Raw genomic sequence first — 22,936 nt, 5'->3', positions numbered from 1 at the left:
AAATGTCCTGGGATGTTCTGTGGTTAATAATAATATATGAATTGCACCCCAGTGGGGGGTGGGGGTCCCGAAAGGTGGGCAGGGGTGCATAGGGGGGAGGGCAGTACTACATGGGGAGGGGGGGGGCATTTAGGCCCAAGGGCCCTGATCCAGCTTCACACGCAATAATCCAAAAATTGCAAATGGGCGATTTTCTGATTATTTTAACAAAACTGCAACTGAAGCTAAATTAGGCCCATGGTAAGGGAGAATGAAAGGATGAAGGGGGAGCAGAGGGGGGTAGATGGGAGGAACATATGAAGTGGGAAGTGAGATGGCTGCAGGGCTGGTCTCAGAGGAAGGGCAAGCCAACAGTAACTAGCCACACACTGTATGGGCTGAAACTGGGTTCAGTGGGGGAGAAGCTGGAAAAGTAACTATTTCTGCCTTGACACTGACCGTGGTAACCCTAGATGGCAGATGTAGTGCGTTCCACAACCCAGGACATTGATTGGTGCCTCTCTTAAGCTGGGCAAAACCAAATCTAACTCTCTCTGCAAATGTTATATCTGCCCCACCTGCAGTGCACATGGGGATTCATTCCAACCCGTTCGCACGCAACGGTTCTTCGCTGCGGCGCGAACAGGTCGGAACTGCATATGAAAAGCGCCCGCAATGCACATGCGCGCCGTTGCCCAGCTACAGCTGTCGCCAGGCAACGACCAGAAGAGAGAAGAAAGTGATCGCAAGAAGATTGACAGCGGGTAGGCGTTCCGGGGTGGATACTCACCGTTTTCTGGGCGTGGAGATCCAAATGCAGGCGTGTCCAAGTGTTTGGAGTGCGGATGTCTTATGTCAATCCCGGGACCTTCGTCGCTGGATCCGTCGCACAGGGTAAGTAAGTCTGACCCTGGTCTTGTTTTGCAGGAAACTTTTTTAGCATAGCAGGGCTGCACAAGCGATCGCAGCCCTGCTATATTAAAATACACTGCCCCATAGGCGGTGTCAAGTTGATCACATGAGCAGCAAAAAGTTGCTACGTGTGATCAACACGGAATGAGGGCCGCGCACTCCCCCCCCACTCCATTAGACTCTCCCCAACCTTGCAAAGCTTCAAATGGCACTGAAAACCCACCTATTTATCAAAGCGTACCCCTCCAATTTATAACCTAGTCCTTAGGCTGGTCCTCCATCCCCCTGCCCCATGCCTTGGACATCTCTGCTTTGCTTGCATACCGCCATCAGGCTTCCTCCTGCTTGCTTGCACCTCGTGTCATCTGTCTGTCGCCCCTCCCCACTAGATTGTTAGCTCTTCAGAGCAGGACCCTCTTTCCTCTTGTTGTCTAAGCCCTCTTCTCGACACATTTTACTCAGCGACCATCTTTACCTGCCTTTTCTCCTACTGGTAAAGGCTCTTCTCTGTCTATGGCCGCCAGCCCCAAGTAGTACAATGACTACTCCCTTGCTACTTACATCTAAGCTGTATTATGTTTTGAAAATTGTGGTACTCTTTGTTACCTGCACTCCATTTTTGTTATTTATTTACTGTTATGCTAAGTTTTGTCTCCCTGTACTGTCCTTTGTACGGCGCTGCGAAACACTTGTGGCGCCCTATAAATAAAATGTAATAATAATAATAATGGATTTACCCAACTGCTAACAAATTTGCTGCTGCAATCAACTCTGAATTACCCCCTTAGTTCACAGACATGTTGATTGTAAACATCTGCAGATCAACTAAATATGTATTGGCCGATCAATTGATTGGCCAATATATCTTCCAGTGTGTACCCAGCATTACTCTCTACCTCCTACATCTCTAACCTCATTTCCTCATTTCCTTCTACACCCCCTCCTATCTTATCTGGTCATCTGGTGACCTCAGCCTTTCTTTTCCACTGATTACCAATTCTCACTCCCACCTCCAAGACTTCTCTGTGCTGTCCCCAACTTATAGAATGCTCTTTATTTCTGTCTGTCAGACTCTCCCATAGTATTTATTGTTTCAAACTATTCCTCAATACCTAATTACTTATTCCCAATTACGTACTGGACCTCTGCCTCCCCAGAATGTAAGCTCATGTAGGCAGGGTCCTCCATCCTAATGTTTTCTTCCCTCCACCCATGTCCATTATCTCAGTCAACAGGTTTGGTTCTCTATTGTTTATCATTTCACTTTATTTATTATTCCCACATTTGTAACTATGTGGTTGTGTTTGTATTATTATTACTGAATTTATGTGTCAGTTTTATGTTCCCATTTGTTACTGTGTATATTTGTTTATCCTGTTACACAGTTTACCCTGTTTTGTATTTTTGCTCTGCAAATATGTGGCGACTAATAAAAAAAGTAATAATAACAATAATAATAATAATAATAATAATAATTAAAATAATAATAATAATATTACATAATATAGTTGTTCAAACTCAAATTCTGAATTGTTGAGTATGTGAATATTGGATCCAAATTTTAATAAGTAGTGTAAAGATCTGTGTAGGTGTGGAATGTGTACAGGCGCTTTGCTGAACTAAGCAAGCCCAATATGATAATATGGTACCCTAGTAACAAAATGGATCTAGACAAATAATACGGTGTGTCATACGTTAGACTCTGTTTCGAGTGAGCACCTGGGTGCGTGTGCATGTGTCAATTTAATGATACTTGTGGTACATGCTGCACAAACTGATAACCACAGACCTTTCTGGTACATAAAAAGACAGTTAAAATCTCCACTCACACGATGACGTCACTTCCGGTAATCGAAACCTGGAGTAAGCGGTCATATGCCCAAACCACCTCAGTCTCAAACACAGGATACAATAAAAGGTCTCCACATGGATAGGTAAGTACAAGCCTTGAAGAAGAGACCTTGTAGGTCTCGAAATGCATTGGCTCTACTTACCTGCATCACCTGGACTCGCATCATATCAAACACTGGACCTCACCTGGTAAAAGCATAAGGAGCCGATGCAGGGTATACCAGGCACCCTGCATTTCACTCTCACCCAGGGCTTCCACCTTCCTCTAGAGGTACGATTTGTCCTTTTTGGAACACTTTTTTACACATCACTTTTTTATTAACCAAGCCAATTTTGTTCTGAAATATTTTTCTGCATTTTAACTTGTTTAAAAAAAAAAACCTGGTTTATTTCAGAACTTTCCCCTACACAGGGATATGAATTTTAGTCTTTGAAGGTGTTATTTCTTAACTGTTTTTGCATCTTTTTTCATCTTTTTTCATCTTATTTGTCTTTTCATTATCTTTATTTATGGTATGTCATGATAAAGTTTTATGCACTAAATAAATGCGTCATTTGAATATTACAGCATGTACCACAAGTATCATTAAATTGACACATGCACACGCACCCAGTGGCTCACACGGAACAGCACTTAATGTATGACACGCCGTGTTATTAGTGTAAAGATCTGCTTACAAATGACTTCTCACTCTGATTAGTCAACTGGCTGCTTTATTTTGTCAAAGATCCATTGTGACACAACACATGAAACATTCCCTGGTTTCCTGACACTAGCTAAACCCACCAGCCCTATCTATCATCAGGCTGCTATTCAGCATTGGGAGCACCAACCACCAGATCCTACAGTCCATTTATCCCCTAATCTAAGGGACTGAACCCTGTTGATGTCTGGGGCACCAACTGCAATGCAAACATGAGGTAAGGGAACAGGATATGCCAGTCTCTCAAATCTTGAGTCACAGTTTACCTAATCATTTGCTTAACGGTCCTATTAAACTGCTCAACCAATCCGTCGGCTTGCAGGTGACAGACCGAGGTCTGTATCTTCTGTACCCCTAGCAATTTACATAACTTCTTCATTAAGCCTGACATGAAGGGACTGCCCTGATCTGTTAGGATTTCTTCCTAGTCATGTGTACTGTACATAATAGTAACTCCTTTGTGATTTAATGATCCATAGCGGTAATGCCCCTGGATATAGTGTAGTATAATCTATCACTACTACCACATATTGAGGTTCTTAAGCTGATATTTCTAAGGGGCCCAGTCAGGGATGGACTGGGCCCAGAATTTGGCCCTGGCATTCTTGTGTGCGCATGTGCCCGGCACGAGGGATGTGTGCATGGCGGAGGGAGAACATAGGCACGGTGCGCGGAGGTGTGCCGTGAGTCGGGGGAAGGGAGGGGGGTGGACTCACAGCATGCCCACATTTTTCTTAGAAACAGGTACTTAGAGCGGCAGGGGGCACAGAGAACCGGGAGCTGTGCTGCGCACAGCCTTATTGGCTCTTTCCGTGACCGGACAGGCCCACCAGCCCATTGGCCCTTCTGGCATTGGCCAAGTAGGCCAAGTAGTTCCATGGCAATCCATTCAAATGAAACTGGGGAAATAGGGAGAGGTACCAGATGAGCTTGATAATATGGTTTAGGGGCAGTCCGCTGGCAGACTGCGCGGGCTTGGCAGTATTTCTTGATTGCCATGCAGACTCACAGCCATTAAAACCTCTGGAGCACCCGTTTTACAGTTTTCTTTTCTCTGAAATGCTGACCCATAAGGTGTGTATGGGCCACTGTCAATACCAAAGGAACGTGTACCTGTTGCACCAAGAGTTGTTTATATTCTCCTGTACCACCGCTACCCTATATAGCAGGTTCCCTTTTATTATAAAGTATGTATCTCCCTTGGCCGGTCCACACTCTATTCACCACCACATATCTATAGGCATTTTCCAATGCACTACCATTCAGCTGGTCCAGTGTTAATTCCTGGACACTGGGGACCAATCTTCTGGCAATATTTCTGCTTCCTCCCATCTTCTCTGGCCAGGACTTCTTCCTCTCATCTTCTGGAATGTGAGACTGCTATAGTTACAGTCAAAGCCTGAACCCATGTGTAGTTGCTCCTTGGTCTCTCTCTCAGGTTCCAGGGCAGAAGTGACAGGATCAAGTATTGTCAGATGTCTGGCTGGTGACTTAATTACAAATTCCCGGAACAGGAGAAAATCTCACCCCAGAAAAGGGGGTATGGTAGCCTTGTTGCTTTTACCAAGGTGACTTCATTGCCCAATTCCACAAAAGCCTGTTGTTAAATAAGGACGGTCACCTGGAACGTCAAGGGGCTACATGCGGACAAGGACATGGTAAAATAAGCAGGATACACGTGGCCTAGTTATCCCATTGAACAATCTATTGGTTCTTGTAGATTGGGACAATTCCTTCGGAAGTTCCCTGGTTTGCCACACTCAAAGCATCCCATAGTGGTTGCTGTATGGTTCATTTCAACATCTAGTGCTTATTTCGGCCAGAGGTTCGGCCTGATTACTTTCTCTGCTGTCCGGGCCACTTTCTCCGGGGCATAATACCGGTCAATGACTATTGCAAAACGACTGGGTATCGATCTGCAGAACCCATCTTTGCAGTTCCCGGTTTAGGTTCTGCACATAATGGCTGATTGCCATTACTTCCAAGATTCTGACTGGTGGACTTTGATCTGGCTCTAAACAGCTCTTTATTAATTTCGCCAGGTTGGCCCAACTGGGCATGCGGATCTTGGCCTAAATTGGCAGTAATAAAATCTTTGTGCCTTCCCAGGCCATGTCACCTGTATCTGTGCTAGAATTGTGGTTTTAATTGCTGATAACTCACTGCCTGGTCTTCAGGCATATGCACATAGGCCCGTTGTTCTTCGCCCATCAAATAAGGAGCCAATATTGCCACCCATTTCTCTATCAGCCATCTAAACTGAATTGCCTTCCTTTCAAATGACAACAGGAATACCTGAATGTCATCCAATGGTGTCATCTTTTGCATGACAGCAGGCCTGTGCTCACCCTGTTGCAGATGACTGATTTCTGATCACAAAAATCTGTTGTTCCCCACCTGGGCTTCAGCAACAGCTAGCATTTGGCCCTGCTGGACCTGCTGCCATATTGGTTAAGGCCTGGAGGACTTCCTCCATTTTGATAGCTGAGCTGATGGAATAGTGAAATCAGCCTACCATATCATATCGTACTGTACTTGTATACTTAACTCTTGAAATAAATACATGAATTTCCGCAGTTAATAGTTTGTACAGCAGAGGGAGCTCTTGGACTTTAAATTATTTCACATAAAAGTAGCAAACAATTGTGCAGCAAATGTCACTCTGATAACCAATTTCTCATTTTACAGTATGTGCACAAATTGTTTGTTGAATTGCTTGAACTCTTTGTATATAACGTAATTAAGAAAATTCTATCTCTTAGTATATTCATTATGATGAGTAAAACGTGGTTATTTAATTATATCATCAATTGCAGAGATATTCAATCTAATGGTCTCCCATTAATTAAAAAATTGGGAGATTGTTTGAAATACACTAAACTTAACTGATTTTCACATGGATAACAGATAAAAAGCATGTCTTCCGACTATTCAGTAGGTCATATTATATATATTTTATATATATATATATATATAGATCTTTTGTGAAATAGTCCACATAAACCAGCACACCTTGATTAGTAGCAAACAATTTTTACTGAATTTTCATTTTAAAGTGCAACGTGCAAACATAAGTGCATAATGCTGTACAAAGCAAATACTTAGCAGCTTAATTCATTGCGGCAGCTCCAGCTCCAACAGCTGTTTCGGTGCCTCAGCACCTTCGTCAGGGAAAGGCCAGCAGTGTAATAAACCATCACCAAACACCACATATATATACACAGACAATGATTACTAGTAACAACATACACCTGTGCATTCTGCTCAGGTTACCAATCATGTGATCTCCTAGTCCAATGGTGTCACGATCCGGGTATCTGGACGCCATTACTTACCCTTCAGATGCCTCCTAAGGCGGGCTCAGCGTTCCAGGACCAGATTCCGCTGTTCCTGAGTTTCCACATGCAGAGTGTCAGAGTGGTCTTTTCATCAGCCGCGGCCTCCGCTGTGCCCGCGTGGTTAAATGTGCATCTATCAGCCTGGCGTCTCCTGTCTCCGGTGGCCGGCGCCGCCATTACTGTTTCCCAGACCACATGGATTACAAACCAAACTTCCCTCCAAGTGTCTGCATGGGCGCAGCCATCTTGGATTCTGTCATCTGATCATTTCCACCAATCTGCTGTCTGTGTTGTTGATTTGCATAATTGCCTAGCCAACCCCTTCCTTGCTGCAGGTATAAGTAAGCTGTACCTGAGCAAGGAAGACGTCAGTGCTTTGGTTGTCAAACCTAGTTCCTGTTTGTCTCTCTTCTATGATTGTCTTCCAGGTTCCAGCTCCTGTCTCAAGACTTCCACCATAGAGACCCGCACCAGCATTCCACCTGCGGTGTAGCCTGACTCTCCAATCCATTGTGGATTCATCTGTTTCCAGCTACAACACTACCTGCTTCCAGCCTCAGCTTCCAGCAGAATACAGCTTCCCTTAAAGGGCCGGTGTCCTTTCTACACTTTACCACTCTCCACCGGAATTATTATTTCTCCGCTCTCAAGTTCTACATTTCAGTTCACATTTCATCGCTCCCAAAGTTCATTTATTATTTAACTGGTTCCAGCCATATCCACTCCGTGCTAACAACAGTCTGGTTCCAGCCAGTATCCACAGCAGCTGTTTTACCTTCAGCAACCCAGCTCTTCCTGGAACACCAGCTGGTACAATCCTGGGTTATCTCCATTGCTACAGCCGGGCCTGGTAAGGACTTTCCATCTAGAAGATCATAAGAACTATCTCACACTACCAGTGCCCTGTGGCTCCTGCCATGCTGTAGTACTCAGGAACTGTATTTATTCTTTGCTGACTTTTACGTTTTCTTTTATTGCTGCTGTGATGCGGAGTTGTCATAATAAACATCATTGACTTTTATCTAAGTTGTCGTGGTCACGCCTTCGGGCAGTTATTATTCATGTTACTTACATGTCCAGGGGTCTGATACAACCTCCCAGGTTCCGGTACATCTCAGCCCCTACAACTGAGGCTGCCTCCCGTCAGCTCAGGCCCTCAGTTGTGACAGTAAGCACTGACCTAATGAATCCAGCCGGAGACCAGGATCAAGCGGCCAGGCCGATGCAAGAACTGGCAGCCCGACTAGAACATCAGGAGGCTGCACAGGGCCACATCATCCGCTGTCTCCAGGATCTCTCTACTCGGCTGGATGGGATTCAGACCACTCTCCGTGGATCAGGCGCGTCTGGTGCGTCAACCACAGTGACTCCAGCTATAACCCCACCCACCTTACCCATTCCTGCTCCACGTCTTCATCTTCCAACGCCAGCAAAATTTGACGGATCTCCAAGATTCTGCAGGGGATTTCTCAACCAGTGTGAGATTCAGTTTGAGCTACAACCTGGCAATTTCCCCAGTGACCGTACAAAAATTGCCTACATTATTTCTCTTCTCAGTGGCTCAGCCCTCGATTGGGCATCACCGTTATGGGAGAGGTCCGACACCCTGCTATCTTCTTACACTGCATTCGTGTCAACATTCAGGCGCATCTTCGACGAGCCAGGCCGGGTAACTTCAGCTTCGTCTGAGATTCTCCGTTTACGCCAGGGATCACGTACTGTAGGACAATATCTTATACAGTTCCAGATCCTGGCATCCGAACTGGCATGGAACGACGAGGCCCTGTATGCTGCATTCTGGCATGGTTTATCCGAGCGTATTAAAGATGAGTTAGCTACCAGAGACTTACCCTCCAAGTTAGATGAGTTAATCTCACTTTGTACGAAAGTTGACTTACGTTTCAGAGAGAGAGCAACTGAGCGTGGAAGATCATCTGCTCCAAAATCTTCTGCTCCTCCTCCTCGCCAACTGTCACCAACTAAAGATGAACCCATGCAAATTGGCCGTTCCCGTTTAACTCCTGCTGAGCGCCGAAGACGTCTCTCCGAGTTTCTCTGTTTGTACTGTGCAGCTCCGTCTCACACCATTAATGCCTGTCCCAAACGTCCGGGAAACTCCAAATCCTAGCTCGCCAAGGAGAGGGCCGGCTAGGAGTAATGATCTCCTCTCCATCTCCTCAAGATTGTAACCTCCCAGTCTCGCTTCAAGTTGCTCAACGTTATCAGAACGTCATTGCCCTCCTGGATTCCGGAGCAGCTGGGAACTTTATTACCGAAGCCTATGTTAAACGGTGGTCCCTACCCACCGAGAGACTTCCTTCGTCCTTTTCCTTAACTGCTGTGGATGGCAGTAAAATTTTTGATACAGTTATTTCTCTAAGGACTCTACCAGTTCGTCTGAGAGTGGGAGTTCTTCATTCCGAACTTATTTCACTTTTAGTGATTCCAAGAGCCACACATCCTGTGGTCCTGGGCCTTCCATGGCTCCGTCTTCACAATCCTACAATTGATTGGACGACTACGCAAATCCTGGCATGGGGTTCCTCCTGTACTAAGACATGTTTGTTTAAAGTGTTGCCTGTCTGTTCCTCCTCCCCCAGGTCGTCTGATGTTCCACCTCCTCCATATCAAGATTTCACGGATGTGTTCAGTAAAGCTTCTGCTGATATCCTTCCCCCTCATAGAGAATGGGACTGCCCGATTGATCTCGTTCCAGGGAAGGTTCCACCTCGAGGCCGAACTTATCCGTTGTCTCTCCCCGAGACGCATTCTATGGAGGAATACATAAAAGAGAACCTAGCAAAGGGGTTCATTCGACCTTCTTCTTCTCCAGCCGGCGCAGGCTTCTTTTTTGTAAAGAAGAAAGATGGTGGTCTGCGGCCGTGCATCGACTACAGAGGTTTGAACGACATTACCATCAAGAACCGCTATCCTTTACCCCTGATTACTGAGCTCTTTGACAGAGTTAGCGGAGCTACCATCTTTACAAAGCTGGACCTGAGAGGTGCATACAATCTCATCCGGATCCGTGAGGGTGACGAGTGGAAGACCGCATTTAACACCCGTGACGGACATTATGAGTACCTCGTCATGCCCTTCGGATTGAGCAATGCTCCAGCTGTCTTCCAGCATTTCGTCAATGAGATCTTCAGAGACATTCTATACCGTCATGTCGTGGTCTATCTAGATGATATCCTCATTTTTGCCAACAATTTAGAGGAACATCGTTTCTGGGTAAAGGAGGTTCTGTCCCGTCTCCGTGTCAATCATCTCTACTGCAAATTAGAGAAATGCGTCTTTGAAGTCAAGTCCATTCCGTTTCTAGGGTACATTGTGTCCGGTTCCGGACTAGAGATGGATCCTGAGAAACTACAAGCAATCCAGAATTGGCCAGTACCCTTAACCCTCAAAGGGGTCCAGAGGTTCTTAGGGTTCGCCAATTATTACCGAAAGTTTATACGAGACTTTTCCACCATTGTGGCACCTATTACTGCTTTCACCAAGAAGGGTGCTAACCCGTCCAAGTGGTCTGAAGAAGCCATGCAAGCTTTTCATCTTTTAAAACAGAGGTTCATCTCTGCACCTGTCCTGAAACAGCCTGACGTCGACTCTCCTTTCATCTTAGAGGTGGATGCCTCCTCCGTTGGAGTAGGAGCGGTGTTATCTCAGAGGGCTAAAGATGGTCATTTACATCCTTGCAGTTTCTTCTCACGGAAGTTCTCCCCAGCGGAGCGCAACTATGCCATTGGCGACCAGGAGTTGCTAGCCATCAAGCTCGCTCTAGAGGAGTGGAGATATCTGTTGGAGGGAGCTTCTCATTCAATCACCATCCTTACAGACCACAAGAACCTTCTATATCTAAAAGGCGCACAATGTCTCAACCCTCGTCAGGCCAGATGGGCACTTTTCTTTTCCAGGTTCGACTTTAAACTCCAGTTCTGTCCGGGCTCTCAGAATCGCAAGGCCGATGCCCTTTCCCGCTCATGGGAGCAAGAAAATGAGTCAGAGTCTTCAGACAAGCATCCTATTATAAATCCGTTGGCATTCTCCACGGTAGGGATGGACTCTACGCCCCCATCAGGGAAAAGTTTTGTGAAGCCGACACTAAGGAAGAAGCTCATGCATTGGGCCCATGCTTCCCGTTTTGCCGGACATACAGGTATCCAAAAAACCCTGGAGTTTATCTCTAGGTCCTATTGGTGGCCAACTCTGAAAAAGGACGTTTTGGAGTTTATTGCATCTTGCCCAAAGTGTGCTCAACATAAAGTATCCCGCCAGTCGCCTGCGGGGCAACTGGTTCCACTATCTGTTCCCCGTCGACCATGGACCCATTTGTCGATGGATTTTATTACAGATTTGCCCATGTGCAACAAGTTCAATACCATCTGGGTGGTAGTTGACCGGTTCACCAAGATGGCACACTTCATTCCTCTCACCGGTCTTCCGTCAGCTTCCAAGTTGGCTCAAGTATTCATACAAGAGATCTTCCGACTCCACGGTCTTCCAGAAGAAATTATCTCAGATCGAGGAGTTCAATTCACAGCCAAATTCTGGCGAAGTTTATGTCAAGTCCTCCAAGTCAAGTTAAAGTTTTCCACGGCTTACCATCCTCAGACCAATGGTCAAACTGAGAGGGTGAATCAGGACTTGGAGGCCTTCCTCCGCATCTATGTGTCCTCCTCTCAAGATGACTGGGTTCAATTACTTCCCTGGGCCGAGTTCTGTCATAACAACCAGTATCATTCTTCATCTTCTTCAACACCATTCTTCACCAACTTTGGATTCCACCCTAAAGTCCCTGAGTTCCAACCGCTTCCAGCAACTTCTGTTCCCGCAGTGGATATCACCTTGCATCAGTTTGCCAATATCTGGAAGAGCGTACGATCAGCTCTGCTCAAGGCATCGTTCAGGTACAAGAAGTTTGCGGATAAGAAGCGTTGAGCAGTTCCTGCTCTCAAGGTGGGTGATCGGGTATGGTTATCCACGAAGAATTTGAGGTTAAGAGTTCCCAGTATGAAGTTTGCACCTCGCTACATCGGTCCTTTCAAAATTGATCAAGTCATCAATCCTGTTGCTTACAGACTCCAGTTACCTCCCTTCTTAAAAATACCCAGGACATTCCATGTTTCCCTGTTGAAACCGCTAATCTTGAATCGGTTTCATTCCTCACTTCCACCAACTCCGAAAGTCCAAACTCAACGAGGCGTTGAGTATGAAGTGGCCAAGATCCTGGACTCACGTCACCGTTACGGTCAACTTCAGTATCTCATTGACTGGAAGGGCTATGGTCCTGAAGAACGCTCTTGGACCAATGCCTCTGACGTCCATGCTCCTGCCTTGGTCCGAAATTTCCACGCAAAGTTTCCTTTAAAGCCTAAGAAGTGTCCTGGGGCCACTCCTAAAGGGGGGGGTGCTGTCACGATCCGGGTATCTGGACGCCATTACTTACCCTTCAGATGCCTCCTAAGGCGGGCTCAGCGTTCCAGGACCAGATTCCGCTGTTCCTGAGTTTCCACATGCAGAGTGTCAGAGTGGTCTTTTCATCAGCCGCGGCCTCCGCTGTGCCCGCGTGGTTAAATGTGCATCTATCAGCCTGGCGTCTCCTGTCTCCGGTGGCCGGCGCCGCCATTACTGTTTCCCAGACCACATGGATTACAAACCAAACTTCCCTCCAAGTGTCTGCATGGGCGCAGCCATCTTGGATTCTGTCATCTGATCATTTCCACCAATCTGCTGTCTGTGTTGTTGATTTGCATAATTGCCTAGCCAACCCCTTCCTTGCTGCAGGTATAAGTAAGCTGTACCTGAGCAAGGAAGACGTCAGTGCTTTGGTTGTCAAACCTAGTTCCTGTTTGTCTCTCTTCTATGATTGTCTTCCAGGTTCCAGCTCCTGTCTCAAGACTTCCACCATAGAGACCCGCACCAGCATTCCACCTGCGGTGTAGCCTGACTCTCCAATCCATTGTGGATTCATCTGTTTCCAGCTACAACACTACCTGCTTCCAGCCTCAGCTTCAAGCAGAATACAGCTTCCCTTAAAGGGCCGGTGTCCTTTCTACACTTTACCACTCTCCACCGGAATTATTATTTCTCCGCTCTCAAGTTCTACATTTCAGTTCACATTTCATCGCTCCCAAAGTTCATTTATTATTTAACTGGTTCCAGCCATATCCACTCCGTGCTAACAACAGTCTGGTTCCAGCCAGTATCCACAGCAGCTGTTTTACCTTCAGCAACCCAGCTCTTCCTGGAACACCAGCTGGTACAATCCTGGGTTATCTCCATTGCTACAGCCGGGCCTGGTAAGGACTTTCCATCTAGAAGATCATAAGAACTATCTCACACTACCAGTGCCCTGTGGCTCCTGCCATGCTGTAGTACTCAGGAACTGTATTTATTCTTTGCTGACTTTTACGTTTTCTTTTATTGCTGCTGTGATGCGGAGTTGTCATAATAAACATCATTGACTTTTATCTAAGTTGTCGTGGTCACGCCTTCGGGCAGTTATTATTCATGTTACTTACATGTCCAGGGGTCTGATACAACCTCCCAGGTTCCGGTACATCTCAGCCCCTACAACTGAGGCTGCCTCCCGTCAGCTCAGGCCCTCAGTTGTGACAAATGGTCAGTCAGGGTTCTATCCACTCCGCTGTCACCATGGTGATAAAGGGGTTTCAGGACCCCGAAGTGTCGGTACCTTGTGACCACTTTTTTCAACATGCTGTGATATAATATACATTTGTTTTTTATCAACGGAGTGCCGCTGCTTTATTTCTTCTTCCTATATACACTGCTCAAAAAAATAAAGGGAACACTAAAATAACACATCCTAGATCTGAATGAATGAAATATTCTTATTAAATACTTAAATACTTTGTTTTTTACATAGTTGAATGTGCTGACAACATAATCACACAAAAATTATCAATGGAAATCAAATTTATTAACCCATGGAGGTCAGGATTTGGAGTCACCCTCAAAATTAAAGTGGAAAAACACACTACAGGCTGATCCAACTTTGATGTAATGTCCTTAAAACAAGTCAAAATGAGGCTCAGTAGTGTGTGTGTGGCCTCCACATGCCTGTATGACCTCCCTACAACCCACACAAGTGGCTCAGGTAGTGCAGCTCATCCAGGATGGCACATCAATGCGAGCTGTGGCAAGAAGGTTTGCTGTGTCTGTCAGCGTAGTTTCCAGAGCATGGAGGCGCTACCAGGAGACAGGCCAGTACATCAGGAGACGTGGAGGAGGCCGTAGGAGGGCAACAACCCAGCAGCAGGACCGCTACTTCCGCCTTTGTGCAAGGAGGAACAGGAGGAGCACTGCCAGAGCCCTGCAAAATGACCTTCAGCAAGCCACAAATGTGCATGTGTCTACTGAAACGATCAGAAACAGACTCCATGAGGGTGGTATGAGGGCCCGACGCCCACAGGTGGGGGTTGTGCTTACAGCCCAACACCGTGCAGGACGTTTGGCATTTGCCAGAGAACACCAAGATTGGCAAATTGCCACTGGCGCCCTGTGCTCTTCACAGATGAAAGCAGGTTCTCACTGAGCACATGTGACAGACATGACAGAGTCTGGAGATGCCAAGGAGAACGTTCTGCTGCCTGCAACATCCTCCATCATGACCAGTTTGGCAGTGGGCCAGTAATGGTGTGGGGTGGCATTTCTTTGGGGGGCCGCACAGCCCTCCATGTGCTCGCCAGAGGTAGCTTGACTGCCATTAGGTACCGAGATGAGATCCTCAGACCCCTTGTGAGACCATATGCTGGTGCGGTTGGACCTGGGTTCCTCCTAATCCAAGACAATGCTAGACCTCATGTGGCTGGAATGTGTCAGCAGTTCCTGCAAGATGAAGGCATTGATGCTATGGACTGGCCCGCCTGTTCCCCAGATCTGAATCCAATTGAGCACATCTGGGACATCATGTCTCGCTCCATCCACTAATGCCACATTGCACCACAGACTGTCCAGGAGTTGGCAGATGCTTTAGTACAGGTCTGGGAGGAGATTCCTCAGGAGACCATCCGTCACCTCATCAGGAGCATGCCCAGGCATTGTAGGGAGGTCATACAGGCACAAGGAGGCCACAGACACTACTGAGCCTCATTTTGACTTGTTTTAAGGACATTACATCAAAATTGGATCAGCCTGTAGTGTGTTTTTCCACTTTAATTTTGAGGGTGACTCCAAATCCAGACCTCCATGGGTTAATAAATTTGATTTCCATTGATAATTTTTGTGTGATTTTGTTGTCAGCACATTCAACTATGTAAAGAACAAAGTATTTAATAAGAATATTTCATTCATTCAGATCTAGGATGTGTTATTTTAGTGTTCCCTTTATTTTTTTGAGCAGTATATATATATATATATATATATATATACACAACGAAATGGTGTACAGGTGCGCTTGGCAATGTTTAGTTTCCACTTAGAAAATGGAAATGAATCCTCAAAGTCATCAAAACAATGGGATATAGCACTGGTTTTCTGGCCTTTCAAAAAAAACGCTGCACCCCTCCTGTAGAAACTCCGGACTTGTTGAGTGAGATACTCTACATACAGAAACAAAAGGAGGGGGTGCACATAGTGCAAATCACTTTTATTTAAAACAGGTAAAACGAGTTTTATGGTAAGAACTTACCCTTGTTAAAACTCTTTCTGCGAGGTACACTGGGCTCCACAAGTCTGGACAATGGGGTGTAGAGTAGGATCTTGATCCGAGGCACCAACAGGCTCAAAGCTTTGACTGTTCCCAGAATGCACAGCGCCGCCTCCTATATCACCCCGCCTCCCAGCACAGGAGCTCAGTTTAGTTAACCAGCCCAATGCAGTAGCAGGAAATGAGACGACAACGGTTAGTAGCCACATACACCACACTCTCACGACAAGAGAAGTTTCAGTGTCATGCCATATCAACCCAAAGAAGCTAAGTGCGTCAGGGTGGGCACCTTGTGGAGCCCAGTGTACCTCGCAGAAAGAGTTTTAACAAGGGTAAGTTCTTACCATAAAACTTGTTTTCTGCTGCGGGGTACACTGGGCTCCACAAGTCTGGACAATGGGGATGTCCTAAAGCAGTTCCTTATGGGAGGGGATGCACTGTAGCGGGCATAAGAACCCGGCGTCCAAAGGAAGCATCCTGGGAAGCGGCAGTATCGAAGGCATAGAACCTTATGAACGTTTTCCCGGAGGACCACGAAGCCGCCTTGCACAATTGATCAAGGGTCGCACCACATTGGGCCGCCCAAGAAGGTCCAACAGACCGAGTAGAATGGACCGTAATATGAACAGGAGCTGACAGACCAGCCTTCACATAAGCATGCACAATCACCATTCTAATCCACCTGGCCAGGGTCTGCTTGTGAGCATGCCAGTCACGTTTGTGAAATCCAAACAAAACAAAGAGAGAATCAGACTTTCGAATAGAAGCAGTTCTCTTCACATAGATACGGAGAGCCCGTACCACATCCAAAGACCGCTCTTTGGGAGACAAATCAGGTGAGACAAAAGCTGGAACAATCTCCTGATTAAGGTGGAACAAAGAAACCACCTTAGGTAAATATCCGGGACGAGTCCTAAGAACCGCCCGGTCACAGTGAAAAATCAGATATGGGGAACTACAAGACAAGGCACCCAAATCCGACACTTTTCTAGCAGAGGCAATAGCCAGCAAGAACACCACCTTAAGGGAAAGCCACTTAAGGTCAGCTGAACCAAGAGGTTCAAATGGAGGCTCCTGCAACGCCTCCAAAACCACCGACAAGTTCCAAGGAGTCACAGGCGGGACATAGGGAGGTTGGATACGCAACACACCCTGAGTGAAAGTATGAACATCAGGTAAAGTTGCAATTTTTCTCTGAAACCACACCGACAAGGCAGAAATATGAACCTTAATATGACCTTAATATGACCAGACGCAGGCCTAAATAAAGGCCCTGCTGTAGAAAAACCAAAAGTTTGGCTGTACTAAACTTGGAAGCGTCATAATGGTTAGATGCGCACCAAACAACACCAAAACACCAAAAGTAGGAATGCCAGACCCGATGGTAAATCCGAGCAGAGGCCGGTTTCCGGGCCCGCAACATAGTTTTAATGACCTCTTCAGAAAAACCCTTAGCTCTTAAGATGGAAGCTTCAAGAGCCACGCCGTCAAAGACAGCCGGGCTACGTCCTGGTAGACACAGGGGCCCTGAACGAGGAGGTCTGGGCGTTGTGGAAGTAGAAGTGGACGCTTTGACGATAGGCCTTGCAGGTCTGAGAACCAGTGCCGTCTGGGCCACGCCGGAGCTATGAGAAGCAGATTTTCTTTTTCTTGCTTGAACTTCCGAATTACCCTGGGTAGGAGTGACACCAGAGGGAACACGTACGGCAGCCGAAACCTCCACGGCACCGCCAGCGCATCCACAAATGCTGCTTGAGGATCCCTTGTCCTTGCTCCGAAGACCGGAACCTTGTGATTGTGTCGAGACGCCATCAGATCCACATCTGGAAGACCCCACCTTTCCACGAGGAGTTGAAACACTTCTGGACGGAGGACCCACTCGCCGGCATGCACGTCCTGACGACTGAGAAAGTCCGCTTCCCAATTCAGGACTCCCGGAATGAATATTGCCGATATTGCCGGTAGATGGCGTTCTGCCCAACGTAGAATCCGTGAGGCTTCCTTCATTGCCAAACGGCTTTGAGTGCCGCCTTGATGATTTATGTAAGCCACTTTGGTGGCGTTGTCCGACTGTACTTGAACAGGAGAGTTCTGAATCAAATGCTGGGCTAGATTCAACGCATTGAAGACCGCCCGCAATTCCAGAATGTTGATCGAGAGGAGAGATTCCTCCTTGGTCCACCGACCCTGCAAGGAGTGCTGCTCCAGCACCGCGCCCCAACCTCTTAGACTGGCATCTGTCGTCAACAGGACCCAGTTGGATATCCAGAAGGGACGGCCTCTGCACAATTGTCAGTCCTGAAGCCACCAGAGCAGGGACAGACGGACCTCCGGAGTCAAAGAGATCATTTGAGACCTGATCAGGTGAGGCAGGCCGTCCCACTTGGCTAGAATCAGCTTCTGGAGGGGGCGAGAATGGAATTGAGCATACTCCACCATGTCGAATGCTGATACTATGAGGCCCAGCACCTGCATTGCCGAATGTATCGACACTTGCGGACGAGAAAGGAAGCAACTAATCCTGTCCTGAAGTTTCAGGACTTTCTCCTGAGACAAGAATAACCTCTGGTTGTGAGTGTCCAACAGCGCTCCCAGATGCACCATGCTCTGAGCAGGGACCAGGGAGGATTTCTTCCAGTTGATGAGCCACCCGTGGGCTTGTAGAAAGCGGACCGTCATATCCAGATGATGCAGGAGAAGATCTGGGGAATTTGCCAGGATTACCAAGTCGTCCAGATACGGCAGTATCCTGACCCCTTGACGGCGGAGTACCACCGTCATCACCGCCATAACTTTGGTGAAGACTTGCGGAGCCGTTGTTAAACCAAAAGGTAACGCCCGAAACTGGTAATGGAGGTTGCCAATAGCGAACCTCAGGTATTGTTGATGTGACACTGCTATAGGAATATGCAGGTAAGCATCCTGTATGTCCAGGGAGACCATGTAGTCCCCAGGTTCCAAGGCCAGAACTATAGAGCGAAGGGTTTCCATACGGAACTTGGAAACCTTCACAAACTTGTTCAGTGCCTTGAGGTTGAGAATGGTCCGGGAGGACCCATTCAGTTTTGGGACTAGAAACAGCGGAGAATAGTACCCCAGGCCCCTCTGAGCAAGAGGCACCTGTACTACGACTCCTGTATCCAGGAGGATCTGTACCACCGAATGCAGAGTGTTTGCCTTTGGTCCGACGGGACGTCTGTCTGGCAAAATCGATGAGGGGGTCGGTTTTTGAAGGCTATGGCATAACCTCGAGTGACGACTTCCCGTACCCAGGCATCTGAAGTGGTCTTCAACCATTCCTGGGTATACCCTAGAAGCCGGCTCCCCACCCTGGGATCCCCCAGGGGGATGCCCGCCCCGTTATGCGGCAGGCTTATCGGTCTTGGCTGCTGGCTGACGGGCAGCCCAGGTTCTTTTGGGCTTCGGCTTACCAGGTTTGGAAGTTCGGGCCTGCTTATGGTACGCCTGACCTTTTGCTTTACCTGAAGGACGAAAGGGGCGAAAGGACGTGCCTTTGGCCTTCGACACAGAAGGAGCTGTATTAGGCAGACAGGCAGTTTTGGCAGTAGCCAAGTAAGCCACTATCTTATTTAAGTCCTCCCCAAGCAGAATATCCCCCTTGAAAGGGAGTACCTCCAGGGTTTTTCTAGAGTCCAGATCCACAGACCAGGATCTCAGCCACAATATCCTGCGAGCCAGTACTAACGTAGTAGAGGCTTTGGCTGCTAGGATACCGGCAGCAGAAGCTGCCTCTTTAATATAGCGAGAAGCTGTGACAATATATGACAAGCATTGTCTAGCATGGTCAGAGGAGATTTCAGCTTCTAACTCCAAGGCCCATGCTTCAATAGCCTCTGCCGCCCATGTAGCTGCAATAGTGGGCCTTTGTGCAGCACCCGTGAGGGTGTAAATCGCTTTTAGACAACCCTCGACACGTTTATCCGTAGGCTCTTTTAGAGACGTGACGGTAGTGACAGGTAGAGCTGAGGAAACCACCATCCTAGCCACATGTGAGTCTACTGGAGGAGGCGTTTCCCAATTCTTAGACAGCTCTGGCGCGAGGGGATAGCGAGCCAGCATCTTCTTTTGAGGCACAAACTTCGTACCCGGGCTTTGCCAGGGTTCCTGACGTATATCCACTAGGTGGTCAGAGTGAGGTAAAACTTGTTTAATCACCTTTTGACGCTTGAACCTATCTGGTTTCTTAGGAGGAACGGATGGCTCGGGATCATTCGTAATCTGCAGAATTTACTTAATAGCCTCCAAAAGATCAGGAACATCCACACGTGAACTACCCTCCTCATCAGCCGTATCTGAGTCAGAACCTGTGGGGTCAGTGTATGTGGTGTCTTCATCAGACGAGGTGTCAGTGACAGCAGTGGATTGTGAGGAGACGAGCGCTCGCTTAGAGGACCTCTCGAATTTAGGCGAGCGATGGTCAGACTTTTTAGTAGTCAGGGACTGGTTCAACTTCTTTAATTGAGCAGATAAATCGTCCGCCCACGGTGGGTTAGCTGCAGGGACCACATACGGTTGTACCGGCATTGGGGGTCCCATTGGGGGTGTTAGTTTATGAACTAGCATATGCAGAAGCGTGGAAAAAGCGGCCCACGGAGGGTCAGTATGTGCCTCTGTTGCCACAGTCCCACTTGGGGGCAAGGAGCCCCCAGAACCAGAGCCCACAGCTGCTATATTCTTCCCATATGTGCCTGTGGCTTCAGCAACACCAGCAGTGTGTTCCGCCCCAGAACCGTTACCCTCAGAAGCAGACATGATATAACTTGCAGTATGAGGTAACACAGTACAATTATTAGCAGCACTATATCCCTAAACCCAAACCCCTGCGCAGTGTAGTCAGCACCAGCAGAGTTAAAGGAGAGATATGGTGACTAAATCACAGAGAAAAATACGTAATACAGTATATCTTTGTGAAAACCCTATATTAAATAACACCTGACGCACCAAGCCCCCTCAGGTTATAGAATATAGGGATAGCAAGTTGAGTGAAAAACACGAGATGGACACCACTCAGCTATCAATGCACACACAAATAGTCACAGTTTGTACAATGCAGAGGTTATTACAGACAATAATACTGCACTGGACTAGCTTACACAGCTATATAGTCAATAGATATAACACTACACAGTAAGAAACTGGATTAGATTGGATTAGAGATGAGCGCCGGAAATTTTTCGGGTTTTGTGTTTTGGTTTTGGGTTCGGTTCCGCGGCCGTGTTTTGGGTTCGACCGCGTTTTGGCAAAACCTAACCGAATTTTTTTTGTCGGATTCGGGTGTGTTTTGGATTCGGGTGTTTTTTTCCAAAAAACCTAAAAAACAGCTTAAATCATAGAATTTGGGGGTCATTTTGATCCCAAAGTATTATTAACCTCAAAAACCATCATTTCCACTCATTTTCAGTCTATTCTGAATACCTCACACCTCACAATATTATTTTTAGTCCTAAAATTTGCACCGAGGTCGCTGGATGACTAAGCTAAGCGACCCTAGTGGCCGACACAAACACCTGGCCCATCTAGGAGTGGCACTGCAGTGTCACGCAGGATGTCCCTTCCAAAAAACCCTCCCCAAACAGCACATGACGCAAAGAAAAAAAGAGGCGCAATGAGGTAGCTGTGTGAGTAAGATAAGCGACCCTAGTGGCCGACACAAACACCGGGCCCATCTAGGAGTGTCACTGCAGTGTCACGCAGGATGTCCCTTCCAAAAAACCCTCCCCAAACAGCACATGACGCAAAGAAAAAAAGAGGCGCAATGAGGTAGCTGTGTGAGTAAGATAAGCGACCCTAGTGGCCGACACAAACACCGGGCCCATCTAGGAGTGTCACTGCAGTGTCACGCAGGATGTCCCTTCCAAAAAACCCTCCCCAAACAGCACATGACGCAAAGAAAAAAAGAGGCGCAATGAGGTAGCTGTGTGAGTAAGATAAGCGACCCTAGTGGCCGACACAAACACCGGGCTCATCTAGGAGTGGCACTGCAGTGTCACGCAGGATGTCCCTTCCAAAAAACCCTCCCCAAACAGCACATGACGCAAAGAAAAAAAGAGGCGCAATGAGGTAGCTGTGTGAGTAAGATAAGCGACCCTAGTGGCCGACACAAACACCGGGCCCATCTAGGAGTGTCACTGCAGTGTCACGCAGGATGTCCCTTCCAAAAAACCCTCCCCAAACAGCACATGACGCAAAGAAAAATTAAAGAAAAAAGAGGTGCAAGATGGAATTGTCCTTGGGCCCTCCCACCCACCCTTATGTTGTATAAACAGGACATGCACACTTTAACCAACCCATCATTTCAGTGACAGGGTCTGCCACACGACTGTGACTGATATGACGGGTTGGTTTGGACCCCCACCAAAAAAGAAGCAATTAATCTCTCCTTGCACAAACTGGCTCTACAGAGGCAAGATGTCCACCTCATCATCATCCTCCGATATATCACCGTGTACATCCCCCTCCTCACAGATTATCAATTCGTCCCCACTGGAATCCACCATCTCAGCTCCCTGTGTACTTTGTGGAGGCAATTGCTGCTGGTCAATGTCTCCGCGGAGGAATTGATTATAATTCATTTTAATGAACATCATCTTCTCCACATTTTCTGGATGTAACCTCGTACGCCGATTGCTGACAAGGTGAGCGGCGGCACTAAACACTCTTTCGGAGTACACACTTGTGGGAGGGCAACTTAGGTAGAATAAAGCCAGTTTGTGCAAGGGCCTCCAAATTGCCTCTTTTTCCTGCCAGTATAAGTACGGACTGTCTGACGTGCCTACTTGGATGCGGTCACTCATATAATCCTCCACCATTCTTTCAATGGGGAGAGAATCATATGCAGTGCCAGTAGACGACATGTCCGTATCCGTAATCGTTGTCAGGTCCTTCAGTCCGGACCAGATGTCAGCATCAGCAGTCGCTCCAGACTGCCCTGCATCACCGCCAGCGGGTGGGCTCGGAATTCTGAGCCTTTTCCTCGCACCCCCAGTTGCGGGAGAATGTGAAGGAGGAGATGTTGACAGGTCGCGTTCCGCTTGACTTGACAATTTTCTCACCAGCAGGTCTTTCAACCCCAGCAGACTTGTGTCTGCCGGAAAGAGAGATCCAAGGTAGGCTTTAAATCTAGGATCGAGCACGGTGGCCAAAATGTAGTGCTCTGATTTCAACAGATTGACCACCCGTGAATCCTTGTTAAGCGAATTAAGGGCTCCATCCACAAGTCCCACATGCCTAGCGGAATCGCTCCGTGTTAGCTCCTCCTTCAATGTCTCCAGCTTCTTCTGCAAAAGCCTGATGAGGGGAATGACCTGACTCAGGCTGGCAGTGTCTAAACTGACTTCACGTGTGGCAAGTTCAAAGGGCATCAGAACCTTGCACAACGTTGAAATCATTCTCCACTGCGCTTGAGACAGGTGCATTCCACCTCCTATATCGTGCTCAATTGTATAGGCTTGAATGGCCTT

This window comes from Pseudophryne corroboree, chromosome 3 (assembly GCF_028390025.1).
Source record: "Pseudophryne corroboree isolate aPseCor3 chromosome 3, aPseCor3.hap2, whole genome shotgun sequence".
In the NCBI taxonomy this organism is placed as follows: Eukaryota; Metazoa; Chordata; class Amphibia; order Anura; family Myobatrachidae; genus Pseudophryne; species Pseudophryne corroboree.
Note: the sequence above shows the minus strand (reverse complement) of the source record.